This window comes from Mustelus asterias, chromosome 23 (assembly GCF_964213995.1).
Source record: "Mustelus asterias chromosome 23, sMusAst1.hap1.1, whole genome shotgun sequence".
NCBI lineage: Eukaryota > Metazoa > Chordata > Chondrichthyes > Carcharhiniformes > Triakidae > Mustelus > Mustelus asterias.
The window spans coordinates 63,826,851-63,844,490 of NC_135823.1; positions in this window are offsets into that span (position 1 = coordinate 63,826,851).

Genomic DNA, 17,640 nt, shown 5'->3' on the forward strand with positions numbered 1-17,640 from the left:
AACTCCCGTTGGGGAGTGCCGGGCCTGCGGCCAGCTGCCCCTCAGCCGCCTCCTGCTGGCCTCCAGCAGCCTGGCCGCCCTGCTCCAGCTGGCCGTGCTGCTGGCCTGGGGTCTCCACCTGACCCACCACGCCGACTGGCTGGACGAGTGCTCGCGGGTGGACTGCCGGCGGAACCAGCTGCTCCTCTTCACCTCCCTGCTCGTCCTCAACTTCCTGGCCTACCTGGCTGACCTCGCCTACTCCATCAAACTCAACTGCTCCAGGAGCTGACCTGACAACCTGGACAACGAGCTGAGGGGTGTTTCCTGTGATGGCATTGCCTGCTTGCCAAATGGTCCAATGGATGATCCTGGAATGCAGGTGGTCTCCCTGATCCCAAAAATATGGAATCTCTGATCCAGACAGTCTCCGTCATTCTCTGCCACTGAATCTAGAGATTCAGACAAGACTGAGGTTTTTCAAGCGAAGAGTTGATCGACTGGTTGGAGAGTGGATGAGTTACCTGTGTGGCAGCCACAGATATCGGACTCAGCATTGTCTGAGGAAGATGTTTATTTAGCGAGTACTACAGAAAACTTTGAACTCTATTTGATTTAAACTGTATCAGTTGTGGTGCAAGAAGTAGCTGCCACAGTATATGTATAAAATGATTGTGGTCTCGAGATCAAACATCCTTGTTTGGATGGTATGATTAACTGATTTATTAGAACTGACCAAGTCAATGGGCAGGGACTGCACCTTCTTCACAGTAGTCAAAGTGAGTGCTAGTCTCTGTCTCCACCGGGTGCCATATCTTTACCCTTAACCACGGTTAAGGGTAAATCTCACGGTTACCCATAATGGTTAAGGGTAAATCTGTGAAGCAGCAGTGCTAACCATGGTAGCACAGTGGTTAGCACTGCTGCTTCACAGCTCCAGGATCCCGGGTTCGATTCCCGGCTCGGGTCACTGTGTGGAGTTTGCACATTCTCCTCGTGTCTGCGTGGGTTTCCTCCGGGTGCTCCGGTTTCCTCCCACAGTCCAAAGATGTGCGGGTTAGGTTGATTGGCCAGGTTAAAAATTGCCCCTTAGAGTCCTGAGATGTGTAGGTTAGCGGGATTAGCGGGTAAATATGTGGGGGTAGGGCCTGGGTGGGATTGTGGTCGGTGCAGACTCGATGGGCCGAATGGCCTCCTTCTGCACTGTAGGGCTTCTATGATTTCTATGATTCACTTCTCCACAACTACAGCCAGGGACTCTTCTCCAAGCAGAACCAACCCACTTTGACTGAGCCGCAACCTTGTTCCTTATCAGCTCAAACAGCTGAAAAGACTCTAAAATTACTCTTCAACCACCAAAGAAAGAAATTCAACAAGTATTTACCAGCAAAGATCCAGGATACGAGAAACCGCGTTTTCGGACACAACTCCAGACTGAAAGCCTGGGTCGCACAGCAAAGATTTTTATTCCTACCTGACCAAGGTGCGTCTTGAAGGCAAGATGGCCCTGAACTTTTCTTAAAGACAGCATTGCCTCTTTGACCCCAGCACTGGTGAGTGTAATCTACAGTCCCCAGAAATCCCCAACTGGCCAAGTGTTGAGGAAGGGTGTTTGGGAATTGTGTAAACCTAAAACTATCCATTGTGTCGTTCTAGTCTTTTCCTTCCATAGCATAGTAACTGGTTATGTCTGTATGTTCACTGGTCTGATTAATTTCATTCCTTCCTGAATAAAATTTGGCCTTTTGTGTCACCCATTCGTCTCTCTTTTCATTCTGGTGGATCACAGAGCTAGAACATCATTCCAAAGTCTAGAACCGTAGGGGTTCAGGCACCTCGAAAACACTGACTCAAACAGATTCACTGGTCAGGCATAAACAGTGGCTCACTTTCTCTCTCTTGCGAAGTCGTCCCAGTGTGACACTTCCGCCGTTTCCTCCACCTGCAGGAGAGACACACACGTCCAAGAGTGGTCGCGGGGACCACCACGTGTGGAGTAAAAGATCCCCTGCATGACTCTGCACACTCTCCCCGTGTCTGCGTGGGTTTCCTCCGGGTGCTCCGGTTTCCTCCCACAGTCCGAAAGACGTGCTGGTTAGGTGTATTGGCCATGCTAAATTCTCCCTCAGTGTACCCGAACAGGCACCGGAGTGTGGCGACTAGGGGATTTTCACAGTAACCTCTTGTGGCAGTAATTAAAAAATAAAATAAAATGCCAACACGGAGAACAACCAATGAATCTGTATTTGAGGGAGAAATATTATCTGGAAAATATTCCACTCTTTTTCAAAGAGATGTGGGATCTTCAGTGTTCACCTGAATCACTGGATTGAGGATCCAGTGATTGTGATCTTGTAGCAGCAACACCCAGTGCCGCCCTGGAAGGTGAACCCTGATTATCTGGTTTAGCTCAATACTGAGAATTGAAAGGGGCGTGAAAATAGGCAGCACGGTGGCACAGTGGTTAGCACTGCTGCTTCACAGTGCCAGGGACCCCGGGTTCAATTCCCGGCTTGGGTCACTCTCAATGTGGAGTTTGCACGTTCTCCTTGTGTCTGCGTGGGTTTCCTCCGGGTGCTCCGGTTTCTTCGCACAATCTAAAGATGTGCGGGTTAGGTGGATAGGCCATGCTAAATTGCCCCTTAGTGCCAGGGGGACTAGCTCGGGTAAATGCATGGGGTTGTGGGGATAGGGCCTGAGTGGGATTCTGGTCAGTGCAGGCTCAATGGGCCAAATGGCCTCCTTCTGCACTGTTAGGATTCTATGAAACCCTTCCGAAACTCATCAGCCACCTCTCCTCCTTGTCCCAACATTTGGTCACCTATTCCTAGAATGTTCTTCTTTGGCCTGGTGTTAATTTCCAATTTATAACCCCCCACTCAGCAGGTTGGAGAGTTTGTCTACCACTCTCGCGATACAAGCTGTATTTTCACTGCTTCTGATGGTCAGACTATGGAACGGCCATTCTGTTTGCCATGGCTCATTCCATGAGCTAAAACATTCTCCCATCAAGGGACCTTTCTGCCCCACTCCTTGAAGACCTAATTTTACTTCCAGTATCAAACTTACGTTTACCAGAAAACTGAAGTAGATCATCATCTTCTTCTTTTGAAGTGAATCCTGTTGTGTAACAGAAGTGAGCCTTTGATTTAGAACAGTTTGTGTTCACATTTACTGTAACTGGTCTGTGTGTTGAGGGAATTGGGTGAAGTGCAGCAGTCTAAACAAGCAACTCAAACCATGACTCTTAACAGGGAAAGGTAGCTACATTTTAGAAAGGGGTGAGAACATGGGATAGTGATTTAAAGCAAATTACTGTGGATGCTGGAATCTGAAACCAAAAGAGAAAATGCTGGAAAATCTCAGCAGATCTGGCAGCATCTGTGAGGGGAGAAAAGAGTCCAGATGACCCTTTGTCAAAGCTCTCTCTTGTGGATAGTGATTGACTGGTTGGAAAGGTTGCTAAGTAATTGTTTTGTGAGATCTGGCTCTCAGCACTGGTGGCTAGCACTGCAGCCTCACAGCCAGGGACCCGGCTTCGATTCCTGGCCTCGAGTCACTGTCTGTGTGGAGTTTGCACATTCTCCCCGTGTCTGCATGGGTTTCCTCCGGGAGCTCTGGTTTCTTCCCACAGTCCGAAGATGTGCAGGTTAGGTTGATTGGTCATGCTAAATTGCCCCTTAGTGTGCGGGGGATTAGCAGGGTAAATACGTGCGTTTATGGGGATAGGGCCTGGGTGGGATTGTGGTCGGTGCAGACTCGATGGGCCGAATGGCCTCCTTCTGCGTTGTATGATTCTTTGATTCTATGAATTCCTTTTGCCTTTTACGGACATATCCAATTCCCCTATAAAGGTTATGTGACTGCAGGGTCACACTGTGGTTAGCACTGCTGCCTCACAAAGCCAGGGACCTAGGTTCGATTCCGGCCTTGGGTGACTGTGTGCGAAGTCTGCACATTCACCCCATGTCTGCGTGGGTTTCCTCCGGGTGCTCCGGTTTCCTCCCCCACTCCAAAGACATGTTGGTTAGGTGCATTGGCCCATGCGGGGGGTTTTGAGAACATGGCAGGGGGGGTGGGGTGGGTGTGGCCTGGGTCAGATGCTCCAGCGGAGAGAGTCAGTGCAGACTCGATGGGCCGAATGGCCTTCTTCTGCACTGTAGGGATTCTATGATTTTATCATGACATATCTTTGTAATTATTCTGCTACAATTTTTTTTATTCATCCATGGTGCATGGGCGTCGCTGGCTGGGCCAGCATTTATTGCCCATCCCTAGTTGCCCTTGAGAAGGTGGTGGTGAGCCGCCATCTTGAATCGCTGCAGTCCACGTGCTGTGTTATTGAGAGAGTTCCAAACATCACCCTGAGATGTAAAGAAGAAAGGCTTAGTGCCGTGTTGCCCTGGGCTACTGCTCACTTTGCCATTTACCTAAAGACACACAGTGGGAAGATTGCAGGCTTAGGATTAATCCAGACAATTTGCCGGTTATTCTCATTACATCATTGGGATCACAGCACTGGAATTTCCCCTCCAAGCCACTCACCATCTTTACTTGGAAATGTACTGGGCGTTCCTTCAGTGTGGCTGAGTCAAAATCCTGGAACTCCCTCCCTAACAGCACTGTGGGTGTGCCTACACAGTAAGAAGTTTAACAACACCAGGTTAAAGTCCAACAGGTTTATTTGGTAGCAAATGCCAGTAAATGTGAACACAAACTATTCTGAATCAAAGGTGTGCTTGCACCACAGGGACTGCAGCGATTCAAGAAGGCAGCTCACCGCCACCTTCTCAAGGGGCAATGAGGGATGAGCAACAAATGCCGGCCCAGTCTGTGATTCCCACTTCCCATCAACGTTTTGTTAAAAGTAATTAATTCCTGCTTTATTGTAGATCTTTATAGCCCCCAGTGCCCCTCTCATGGGAATATTGGCTTTTTCCCTTGACCACGATTCCGGTATTCGGATATGAACTTTGACACTGAGTGCCTGTACACCAAATGGATACGTCAGCCATTGGAGAGCCAGCTGTCCTCAGTCCTGCACGTGTCTGGACTGGCATTTGAACACATTTCCCTCCCTTTACGCAGTAGGTCGCAGTCCATTGTTACTGCCTCAACTGTGACTTGATTGAGATCAACTAAAGTCATGCACTAGGGTAGAATCTTTATTGTCGGGGTGCGATGTCTCATCTGGAGGTCTTGTTGCCCCTGAAGGATGTTTGGGCAGGAGTTCTAACTTCTGTCTGACCCAAGCACAGGGAGAGGAGGAACATGGGGAGGGGCACAGGGAGAGAAAAAGGGGAGGGGAGGGGAGGGACATGGGGATGGGGGGAAGTGGTGGGGCATAGGGAGGGGGGAGGGGAGAGGGAGGGGCATGGGGAGGGGGAAGGGGTGGGGCATGGTTGGGAGGAGAAGGGGAGGAGGGGGACGAGGAGGGGGGCGGGGAGGAGGGGGGCGGGGAGGTGGGGGGAGGTGGGGGGCGGGGAGGTGGGGGGAGGTGGGGAGGGGGGTGGAGGGGGAGGGGGGTGGGGGGAGGGGGAAGTAGAGGGGAGGGGCATTGGGAGGGGGAAGAGGAGGGGAGGGGAAGGGCATGGGGAGGGAAGGGAGAGGGATAGGAAGGGGGACAGGGAGGGGGGGAGCACGCGGGGTGGGGGGGAGGAAGGGGAGAATGCTTTGTTTAGCACACACCCCAGAATTCAACCATAAATCTACCTGCAGCTGTGGGATGACAATTGGTCAATTAAATATTTTCAAACTCGATTGTAACATTCAGGTATTGAGATCCGAATTCTCCCCAGCCAGTTCTGAAGGTCGGCTAAAGGCAAAATACGGCAGATGCTGGAATCGGACACAAAAACAGAAAATGCTGGAAAATCTCAGCAGGTCTGATGGCCTCTGTGGAGAGAGAATAAAATCAACGTTTCAAATCTGGATGATGCTTCACTAGTGCTGGAAAGGACATCCAGACTCGAAACGTTGGCTCTCTTCTCTCTCTCTATACAGATGCTGACAGACCTGCTGAGATTTTCCAGCATTTTCTGTGTTTGTTATGTACGGAGGTCGGTTATGTTTTTATTAAAAGCTGGGGTGGGATGTTTGGCATTAGCAGTACAACATGGGGGGAGGGGGGAATCGCCCATCGCAGTCCAAAATGGCGGCAATAATATTTCCGCTGGGCACAAAGGGCTGATGGTAATGGGTTGAGGGGGTGATGGGGGTGAGGAGACTGCTTAGCATCTCCAAGAGGACTCATGGCAAAAGGAGATGATGGGTTTCAGTTTTCTGATAAATATCAAGAGTTTTGGCGCGCTGATACTGTTCAGCTGCTGAATTGTGGCTCAGTTGGGAAGAGATTCACCTCCGAGTCAGAAGATCGTGGGTTCCAGCTCCCTTTGAGGTTTGAAGTCCTGGAATGAGGAGGGGCAGGTCACATTATGAAGGAAGGCTCAGCAGGTTGGAGTTGCAGAACTCATCGGAGGATCGAAGAATGAGAGGTTATCTTATTGAAAGATTCTGAGGGGGCTTGACAAGATGGATGCTGAGAAGATCCTTTCTCTTAGAATCATAGAATTCTACAGTGCAGAAGGAGGCCATTCGGCCCATCTAGCCTGCACCGACCACAATCCCACCCAGGCCCCATCCCCACAACCCCATTCACTTAAACCAAAAGAGAAAATGCTGGATAATCTCAGCAGCTCTGGCAGCATCTATAAGGTGGAGATGCTGGCGTTGGACTGGGGTGGGCACAGTACGAAGTCTCACAACACCAGAAAATGCTGGAAAATCTCAGCAGGTCTGTCAGCATCTGTAGAGAGAGAGAGAGAATAGAGCCAACGTTTCGAGTCTGGATGTCCTTTCCAGCACTAGTGAAGCATCATCCAGATTTGAAACGTTGATTCTATTCTCTCTCCACAGAGGCCATCAGACCTGCTGAGATTTTCCAGCATTTTCTGTTTTTGTGTCCGATTCCAGCATCTGCCGTATTTTGCCTTTAGCGGAACTTCACAATGTTACAATCGAGTTTGAAAATATTTAATTGACCAACTAGCTTTCTTTGACAGCACTAGCACTAAGCTAGTGCTGCCAAATAAACCTGTTGGACTTTAACCTGGTGCTGTGAGACCTCTTACAGCATCTATAAGGAGAGAAAAGAGCTGATGTTTCCAGATGACCCTTTGTCAAAGCCCCATTCACTTACCGTAGCCAGTCCCCCTGACACTAAGGGGCAATTTAGCATGACCAATCCACCTAACCCGCACATCTTTGGAGTGTGGGAGGAAACCGGATCACCCGGAGGAAACCCACGCAGACATGGGGAGAACGTGCAAACTCCACACAGACAGTGACCCAAACCTGGAATCAAACCTGGGCCCCTGATGCTGTGAGGCAGCAGTGCTAACCGCTGTGCCACCGGGCCTCCCCGTTTCTTCTGGGGGGTGTCTGGAACTAGGGGGAGAGGGGCACAGTTTCAAAATAAGGGCTCTCCCATCTGAGGCAGAGGTGAGGAGGACTTTCTTCTCTCAGAGGGTCATTAGTCTTTGCGATTCTCTTCCATAGCGAGCAGTGGGGGTTGTGTGTCAGTGAATATATTCAACGCTGAGTTAGGCTGACTACAGCAGAGTTGGAGGTTATGGGGGGACCGGCAGGGATGTGCAGTTGAGGCCACAATCAGGTCGGCCCCGATCTTACTGAATGGTGGAACAGGCTCGATGGGCCGAATAACCTACTCATCATCCTATTTCTTAAATAGACTGCAATTAGCGCACAACAAGGCCAGATTGATCAAGTTTGCATTTATTTTCCTAACCCTGTTTTTACAGGTCGATGGTTTTTTTTAAGGAAATAGTATTTATTCCTGAAATAGGAGCGAGCCTATCAGATGCAAGCCTTTCCAACTGGGGAAAAAACTGTTCCCAGTTAAGTATTTATATTCTACAGCTGTAAACAAGTCTCAAGGTCAGACTGGTTATTATTCAACCAGTTCTTACACACTGGCATCTCCCCGTGGCTTTTACTCTGAGTGAGAAATTTAGATTCTGGTAAAGTCTTTGGTGAATATGATTGGAAATCCTGTATTTAAAATAGATTCTGTTGCAATAAAGAGACTAACTTCACCGCGACGGTTTTTGTCGGCCTCTGTTAGTTCCATATTAGCAGGTTAGCAAGATTTTCAAATAGTTTTACTCAACTTCCCGTTAAGTAGGGAAACGGAATTTCATAACATGCACAGACACAGGGACACACACACACATAGAGACACAAACGCGCACATGCACACGCATGCATACACACATGCACACACGCACACAGACACAAACGTGCACACACGCACGCACAGACACGCACGCACATACACACACATACAGACACACAAACACGCACACACACAGACACACGTGCACACACGCACACACAAAGACACACGCACATGCACACAAACATACACACATACACACACACGCCCACAGACGCAAACATGCACACACACACAGACTTCTTTTGATTTGATTTGATTTATTATTGTCACATGTATTAGTATACAGTGAAAAGTATTGTTTCTTGCATGCTACACAAAGCATACCGTTCATAGAGAAGGAAATGAGAGAGTGCAGAAAGTAGTGTTACAGTCATAGCTAGGGTGCAGAGAAAGATCAACTTCGTACGAGGTAAGTCCATTCAAAAGTCTGACAGCAAAAGGGAAGATTGACACGTGACCTCAGACTTTTGTATCTTTTTCCCGACGGAAGAAGGTGGAAGAGAGAATGTCCGGGGTGCGTGGGGTCCTTAATTATGCTGGCTGCTTTGCCGAGGCAGCGGGAAGAGTAGACAGAGTCAATGGATGGGAGGCTGGTTTGTGTGATGGACTGGGCTACATTCAGGACCTTTTGTAGTTTCTTGCAGTCTTGGGCAGAGCAGGAACCATACCAAGCTGTGACATAACCAGAAAGAATGCTTTCTATGGTGCATCTGTAAAAGTTGGTGAGAGTCGTAGCTGACATGCCAAATTTCCTTAGTCTTCTGAGAAAGTAGAGGCGTTGGTGGGCTTTCTTAACTATAGTGTCGGCATGGGGGGACCAGGACAGGTTGTTGGTGACCTGGACACCCAAAAACTTGAAGCTTTCGACCATTTCTACTTCGTCCCCGTTGATGTAGACTGGGGCATGTTCTCCTTTACGTTTCCTGAAGTCGATGACAATCTCCTTCATTTTGTTGATATTGAGAGAGAGATTATTGTCGTCGCACCAGTTCACCAGATTCTCTATCTCATTCCTGTACTCTGTCTCGTCATTGTTTGAGATCCGACCCACTATGGTGGTGTCATCAGCAAACTTGAAAATGGAATTGGAGGGGAATTTGGCCACAGTCATAAGTGTGTAAGGAGTGTAGTAGGGGGCTGAGAACACAGCCTTGTGGGGCACCGGTGTTGAGGATGACCGTGGAGGAGGTGTTGTTGCCTATCCTTACTGATTGCGGTCTGTGGGTTAGGAAGTTCAGGATCCAGTCACAGAGGGAGGTGCCGAGGCCCAGGCCACGGAGTTTGGAGCTGGGTTTCATAGGAATAATAGTGTTGAAGGCTGACACACAAACATGCACACACAGACACGCACACACACGGACACACACACACAGGTAAATGCACACACACACACATACGTACACCAACACTCACACACACATGCACACGCACCACGCACATAGACACAGAAACACAGACATACGCACACACACCAACACACATATACACACACACGCACACATGCACACACACAAACACACCAACACACACACACACACACACACACACAGAAACATGTACACACACATGTGCACACACACAGACACACACACAGGCGCACACACACAGAAACATGCACACACGTGCGCACACACAAACACAAACACAGGCACACAAACACACACATATACAGATACTCGCACATGCACGCACACACACAAACACACAGACACACACACATGCACACAGACACAAACTTGCACACACAAACAGACCTTTTGATTTGATTTGATTTATTATTGTCACATGTACTAACATACAGTGAAAAGTATTGTTTCTTACGTGCTACACAGACAAAGCATACTGCTCATAGAGAAGGAAAGGAGAGAGTGCAGAATGTAGTGTTACAGTCAGAGCTAGGGTGTAGAGAAAGATCAACTTAGTGCGAGGTAGGTCCATTCAAAAATCCTGCTCTGCCCAAGACCGCAAAGAACTACAAAAGATCGTGAATGTAGCCAATCCATCACGCAAACCAGCCTCCCATCCATTGACTCTGTCTACACTTCCCGCTGCCTCGGAAAAGCAGTCAGCATAATTAAGGACTCCGCGCACCCTGGACATTCTCTCTTCCACCTTCTTCCATCGCGAAAAGACTTCCCTGCTGCTGTCAGACTTTTGAATGGACTTACCTTGCATTAAGTTGATCTTTCTCTACACCCTAGCTATGACTGTAACACTACATTCTGCACTCTCTCGTTTCCTTCTCTATGAACGGTATGCTTTGTCTGTATAGCACGCAAGAAACAATACTTTTCACTGTATATTAATACATGTGACAATAATAAATCAAATCAAATCTCCTTCATTTTGTTGACACTAAGGGAGAGATTATTGTTGCCGCACCAGTTCACCACATTCTCTATCTCATTCCTGTACTCTGTCTCGATATTGTTTGAGATCCGACCCACTACGATGATGCCATCAGCAAACTTGAAAATCAAGTTGGAGGGGAATTTGGCCACAGTCATAGGTGTGTAAGGAGTATAGTAGGGGGCTGAGAACACAGCCTTGTGGGGCACCGGTATTGAGGATGATTGTGGAGGAGGTGTTGTTGCCGATCCTTACTGATTGTGGTCTGTGAGTTAGGAAGTTCAGGATCCAGTCGCAGGGGGAGGAGCCGAGCCCCAGGCCACGGAGTTTGGAGATGCGTTTCATAGGAATAATAGTGTTGAAGGCTGACACGCAAACGCACACACACACAGACATACACGCACACACACACACACACATAGACACACGCACACACATGCACATACACACGCACACACACAAGGCACATGCACACACACATACACCAACACTCACACGCACACATGCACATACACACACACTCATGCACACACATACAGACACACAAACAGACACACACACACACAGACAACTGAAAGAAGGCACCGAGCGCAATCAAAACAGCCTAATGCTCTCACATGCCCCCCGCCCACTCTGCTAGCTGCCACCTCCACCCCCTCCCCCCACCCCTCAATCCAACACACCCAGATAGACACCATAACCCTAGCAGGAAAAGCACCAAAAACAATCATCGTGTAACGTCAGAAAATCCATTTGTGCTGTTGAACTATTCCATCTGGCAACCTGGCCCTATCCTAGTCTCTCATTCAGAACAGTTGGTGTTTATCAATACCTTACGGGACATTGAAAGGAACCTGATAGAAAAAAAAGCAACACCGAGAGAGGCCATTCAGCCCCTCCAGCCATTCAATTAGATCAGAGCTGATCCGCGTGTTAATTCCATCCTCCCATCTCAATTTCCTAACTCTCAGTCCCCTTTCTCTAAGAGATCCATCAATCTCACTTTTGGAATGTTCCCCCAGCTTCAGCGACTTTCTGGGGAAGAAGGTTCCAGATTCCCACTATCCTTTGAACAAAGAACAAAACAAAGAACAGTACAGCACAGGAAACAGGCCCTTCGGCCCTCCAAGCCTGTGCCGCTCCTTGGTCCAACTAGACCAATCGTTTGTATCCCTCCATTCCCAGGCTGCTCATGTGACTATCCAGGTAAGTCTTAAACGATGCCAGCGTGCCTGCCTCCACCACCCTACTTGGCAGCGCATTCCAGGCCCCCACCACCCTCTGTGTAAAAAACGTCCCTCTGATGTCTGAGTTATACTTCGCCCCTCTCAGCTTGAGCCCGTGACCCCTTTGTACGAAGAATCACCCCTGAATGGCCTGCCTATAATTTGTTTTGGAGGATCTGACCAGAGAAAATATTCCCCTCCATCTACCCTACCAAAGTCTTCATCTTAAACAATTACATTAATGTCACGTTGCAGCTTTATAAAACGTTGGTTAGACCACACTTAGAATATTGTGCTCAATTCTGGTCGCCACATTACAGGAAGGATGTGAAGGTTTTGGAGAGGGTGCAGAAGAGGTTTACCAGGATGCTGCCTGGATTAGAGGCTATGAGTGAGAAGGAGAGGCTGGACAAACTAGGGTTGTTTCCTCTGGAGCGGCGGAGGAGACTGAGGGGAGACTGGATAAAAGTCGATAAAGTTATGAGAGGCATAGATAGGGTTGACAGTCAGAATCTTTCCCAGAGGTGAAATGTCTAATACTAGGGGGCCATGCGCTTAAGGTGAGAGGGGGGAAAGTTCAAAGGAGATGTGAGGGGCAATGTTTTTTAACAGAGATACAAATATTTATTTGAGGAGAGATTGATTCGGTTAGGATTGTTTTCGCTGGAGTTCAGACGAATGAGGGGGGATCTCATAGAGACTTATAAAATTCTGACAGGACTACACAGGGTGGATGCAGGGAGGATGTTCCCAATGGTGGGGGAGTCCAGAACCAGGGGCCACAGTCTGAGAATTCACGGTAGACCATTTAGGACGGAGGTGAGGAGACGTGCCAGATTATCAACACGGGTACCATCATCTCACGTGAGAACACCATCCACCAGGTACACGGTACATACTCTTGCAACTCGGCCAATGTTGTCTACCTGATACGCTGCAGGAAAGGATGTCCCGAGGCATGGTACATTGGGGAGACCATGCAGATGCTACAACAATGGATGAATGAACACCGCTCGACAATCACCAGGCAAGACTGTTCTCTTCCTGTTGGGGAACACTTCAGCAGTCAAGGGAATTCAACCTCTGATCTTCGGGTAAGCGTTCTCCAAGGCGGCCTTCAAGACACACGACAACACAGAATCGCCGAGCAGAAACTGATAGCCAAGTTCTGCACACATGAGGACAGCAACCGGGATCTTGGGTTCATGTCACACTATCCGTAACCCCCATGATTTGCCTGGGCTTGCAAAATCTCACTAACTGTCCTGGCTTGAGACAATTCACACCTCTTTAACCTGTGCTTAACGCTCTCTCCACTCACATTGTCTGCACCTGTAAAGACTTCATCACCTGTTAAGACTCGCATTCCAACCGTTATCTTGTAAATTGAGTCTATGTCTATATGTGCCCTGATTGTGAACCCACCTCTCCACTCACCTGATGAAGGGGCAACGCTCCAAAAGCTCGTGATTCCAAATAAACCGGTTGGACTTTAACCTGGTGTTGTGAGACTTCTTACTCTGTTCTAATTTCATCGTTTCAGCCTCATTATGAGTGTGATTTGTGGCAAATGTTATAAGGGCAAATAGTCATCTGGCTGTTGAATGCAACATCCTCTGGCTGCCTGGTGAGGCCTTGATAGTTCTGCACGCGGGCATGGACTGTATATTTAGCAGTAACTTTCCAGCTGTTATCACGTGGCCTGGTCCCACTTACCTGATGAAGGAGCAGCGCTCCGAAAGCTAGTGGATTTTGCTGCTAAATAAACCTGTTGGACTTTAACCTGGTGTTGTGAGACTTCTTCCTGGGCAGGAAGCACAGCGTGTGAAATGGGCAATCTGCCCTTAGCCCTCACATGACATACTGAGTGTCATGTGACAAGGACAGGACTGAATTCACGAATCTCACATCTTGATGACAATTCATCAATACCTTACCTGCCGAGTGGCACAGAGCTGGACTTTCCATCTCCCTGACAATTGTGGGGCTATGAGTTCATGTTTTAGGTAGCTGGTGCTTGGTGATAATGATTATGTGGAGTTTGTACGTTGTCCCCATGTCTGCGTGGGTTCCCTCCGGGTGCTCCGGTTTCCTCTCACACTCCTCAGATGTGCGGGTTAGGTTGATTGGCCATGCTAAATTGCCCCTAAATGTTTCAATATGTGTAGGTTAAGCCAGATTAGTGGGACAAATACCGGGGTAACGGGGATAGAGCTAGAGGGTCTGGGTAAGATGCTCTGTCAGAGGGTCGATGCAGACTCGATGGGCCAAATGCCTCCTCCTGCACTGTAGGGATTCTATGACTCAGTGCTACTGGGCTAGTCTGGCAGCACAGTGGCACAGTGGTTAGCACTGCTGCCTCACAGCGCCAGAGACCCGGGTTTGATTTCAGCCTTGGGTACCACATTCTCCCCATGTCTGCATGGGTTCCCTCCGGGTGCTCTGGTTTCCTCCCATAGTCCAAAGATGTGTAGGTTAGGTGGATTGGCCATACTAAATTGACCATTAGTATCCAAAGATATGTAGGTTCGGTGGATTGGCCATTATAAATTGCCCCTTAGTTTGTGTGTGTGGCTGTGTTTGACATGGTGTAAAGCCCCTCAAGCTAGAAACTCCTAGTGACAGACTAACACCCTATTCCAGGAATAATTAGCGACAGAGACAGAGGAATGTCTGACCTATGCACGGTCAGGGTGCAGAAAGGTTGAGAGAGAGACTGAGTTAGTAATCCAGAGGCCTGGGATTCTTTTCCTTATGCTGTCTGTGATTCTTTTCCAATGCCCATGGATGTGTTTACTCTGATTACTGACCCCTTTGTCACGGGATCCTGATTCTCGTTCCTGACCCCCGCAAAATCCATAATGATTTTGAACATCTCTGTCCAATCACGTTCTCTGCTCCAAGGACAAAAACTCCCCTTCCTCTCACCTCTCAGCATAACCGATGTCTTTCATCCCAGAACAGTTACAGCAGCTGACCTGAAGAATCATCTCCTAGAATCATAGCATCCCTACAGTGCACGAGGAGGCCATTCAGCCCATCGGGTCTGCACCAACTCTCCAACAGAGCATTTTACCCGGGCCCTATCCCCATAGCCCCACAGATTTACCTCGCTAATCCCCCTAACCTATGCACTAAGGGGCAATTTAGCATGACCAATCCACCTAACCTTTGAACTGTGGAAGGAAACCGGAGCACCTGGAGGAAACCCACGTAGACATGGGGAGAATGTGCAGACTTCACGGAGACAGTGACCCAAGCCAGGAATCGAACCCGAGTCCCTGGTGCTGTGAGGCAGCAGTGCTAACCACTGTGCTGCCCTTTTCTTTAAGTAGCTTTGAACCCTCAAGTGGATTTTCAGCTCTTTATTGAATCACCGCTATGAAGTCAAACTAATCCCATATCCCTGTAGATGGAGACTGATGACTCAGAACCCCTTAGCCAATAGCAGCCACACTAGAAACTTGTCACCACAAGGGAGAGGTCAATCCAAATGATTAATACTGATGAGTAACACAAATACCCTTTCCAATGGAAACCACCTCTCGAGTTCTATCTGATCCTGTTATCTACCCCAGATGCCATAAACCTGTGGAGACATGTTTGAACAAAAGAATCAAATACCTTTCTCTTTGTTTGCTTCCAAACAATTGGCTGCCGTATTCACAATCGCGGCTAGGCCTGGAATTCCCCGGTGTTTCAGAACAGGGCTTTTAATTATTTACTCCCTCTATTCTTGAAGTTCCTCCATTTCTTACAGTTACAAAGTCAATGCTCAGAGTGGACCAAGTGGACTCGAGTCCACCGCCTGCTCCAAAATCCATATTCAGATTGAATCCAATTCACAGTCCCCTCAAGAGGAACATAGTGTGGTGAACCATCGTTGGTTCCCACCAGGTAGTACTGAGCCAGGGTCTGGCCAGTACTATGAGTCTGTATATATGTTACTGTTGGGGTTAGGGTTGGGTTGTTCTACTTGTTACTGTTGGGGTTAGGGTTGGGTTGTTCTACTTGTTACTGTTGGGGTTAGGGTTGGGTTGTTCTACTTGTTACTGTTGGGGTTAGGGTTGGGTTGTTCTACTTGTTACTGTTGGGGTTAGGGTTGGGCTGTTCTACCTGTAATATAGTTATTATGGTACATCCCAGTCGGGCTCCGCCTCCTGGGAGAGGTATAAAGGTCACTGCTCTGTCTGGGACCCCTCAGTCTGGGATTGTGTATTATATATGGTAGCTCTATTGTAGTAGTCAATAAAAGCCTTTATTTCCTCGAGCATCTCTAGCCTCGTGAGTTATATCGCGCGTCACATAGGATCATAGAATCCCCACAGAGCAGAAGGAGGCTATTTGGCCCATCAAGTCTGCACCGACCGCAAACACCACCCAGGTCCTTTAGCAGTGCTAACCACTGTGCCATCGTGCCGCCCAAACAAGATACGAGTGGTACGGTGGAACAGTGGTTAGCACTGCTGCCTCACAGCGCCAGGGGCCCAGGTTTTATTCTGGCCTTGGGTGGAGTTTGCACATTCTCCCCGTGTCTGTGTGGGTTTCTTCCGGGTGCTCCGGTTTCCTCCCACACTCCAAGGATGTGTAGGTTAGGCAGCTTGGCCATGCTAAACTGCCCCTTAGTGTCCCAAGATGTGCAGGTTAGGTGGATTAGCTGTGCCAAATTGCCCCTTAGTGTCCCAAGGTGTGTCAGTTGGGGGGATTAGCGGGGTACATACATGGGGTTATGGGGAGAGGGTTTGGATGAGATGCTCTGTCGGGATGTCAGTGCAGACTCGATGGGCCTGCTTCTGCACTGTAGGGATTCTAAGAAAAGGCATTGCACCCCATCTTGTGCTTGATCTTCAGAATAGATGCCTCAAGAAGACTCCAGTTCTGAAGAAGGTTCATTCAGACTCAAAACGTTGGGTCTATTCTCTCTCCACAGCTGCTGTCAGACCTGCTGAGATTTTCCAGCATTTTCTGTTTTCGCATTGGGAGGACTGGCCATTTAAAAACCCAATTGCTTGTTGAACCAGGAGAATCCTTCCTGTATTTTACAGGGAGAAGCCTCAATTCACTGTGTACAGGTACAGAAGCTGAAACATCGCTTCCCATTTACAAGAGCCTCAATTACTCAGTGAGGCTTCACATTGTTGCAGTGTAACAACATGAAGCCAAAATGCTTGAAATATTCAGCCGTCCAAGCAGTATCTATGGAGAGAGAAACAGAGTTAATAACTCAGATCTGTGACCATAAGACATAGGAGCAGAATTAGGCCACTCGGCCCATCGAATATGATTTTTCTTTGGAATTTTTTTCTGAATCTGACATTTTGTCACAAGGGGAATTTCACAGTAACTTCATTGCAGCGTTAACGTAAGCCTTACTAGTGACTAATAGATAAACTTTACATTAACTGAAAAATTACCGCTCTGATGGGATTAAAGTGAAGACGGAAGCAGGAGGAGGGGAGAGTGGGGGAGGGGAGAGTGGGGGAGGGGAGAGTGGGGGAGGGGAGAGTGGGGGAGGGGAGAGTGGGGGAGGGGAGAGTGGGGGAGGGGAGAGTGGGGGAGGGGAGAGTGGGGGAGGGGAGAGTGGGGGAGGGGAGAGTGGGGGAGGGGAGAGTGGGGGAGGGGAGGAGAGAGTGGGGGAGGGGAAAGTGGGAGGGCAGGGGGAGGGGAGAGTAGGAGGCAGGGGGAGGGGAGAGTGTGGGGAGGGGAGAGTGGGGGGGCAGGGGGAGAAAAGAGTGGGGGGAGAGGAGAATGGGGGGGGGCAGGGGAGGGGAGAGTGGAAGGAGAGGGGGAGGGGAAAGTGGGGGAGGTGGGACAGGGGAGGGGAGAGTG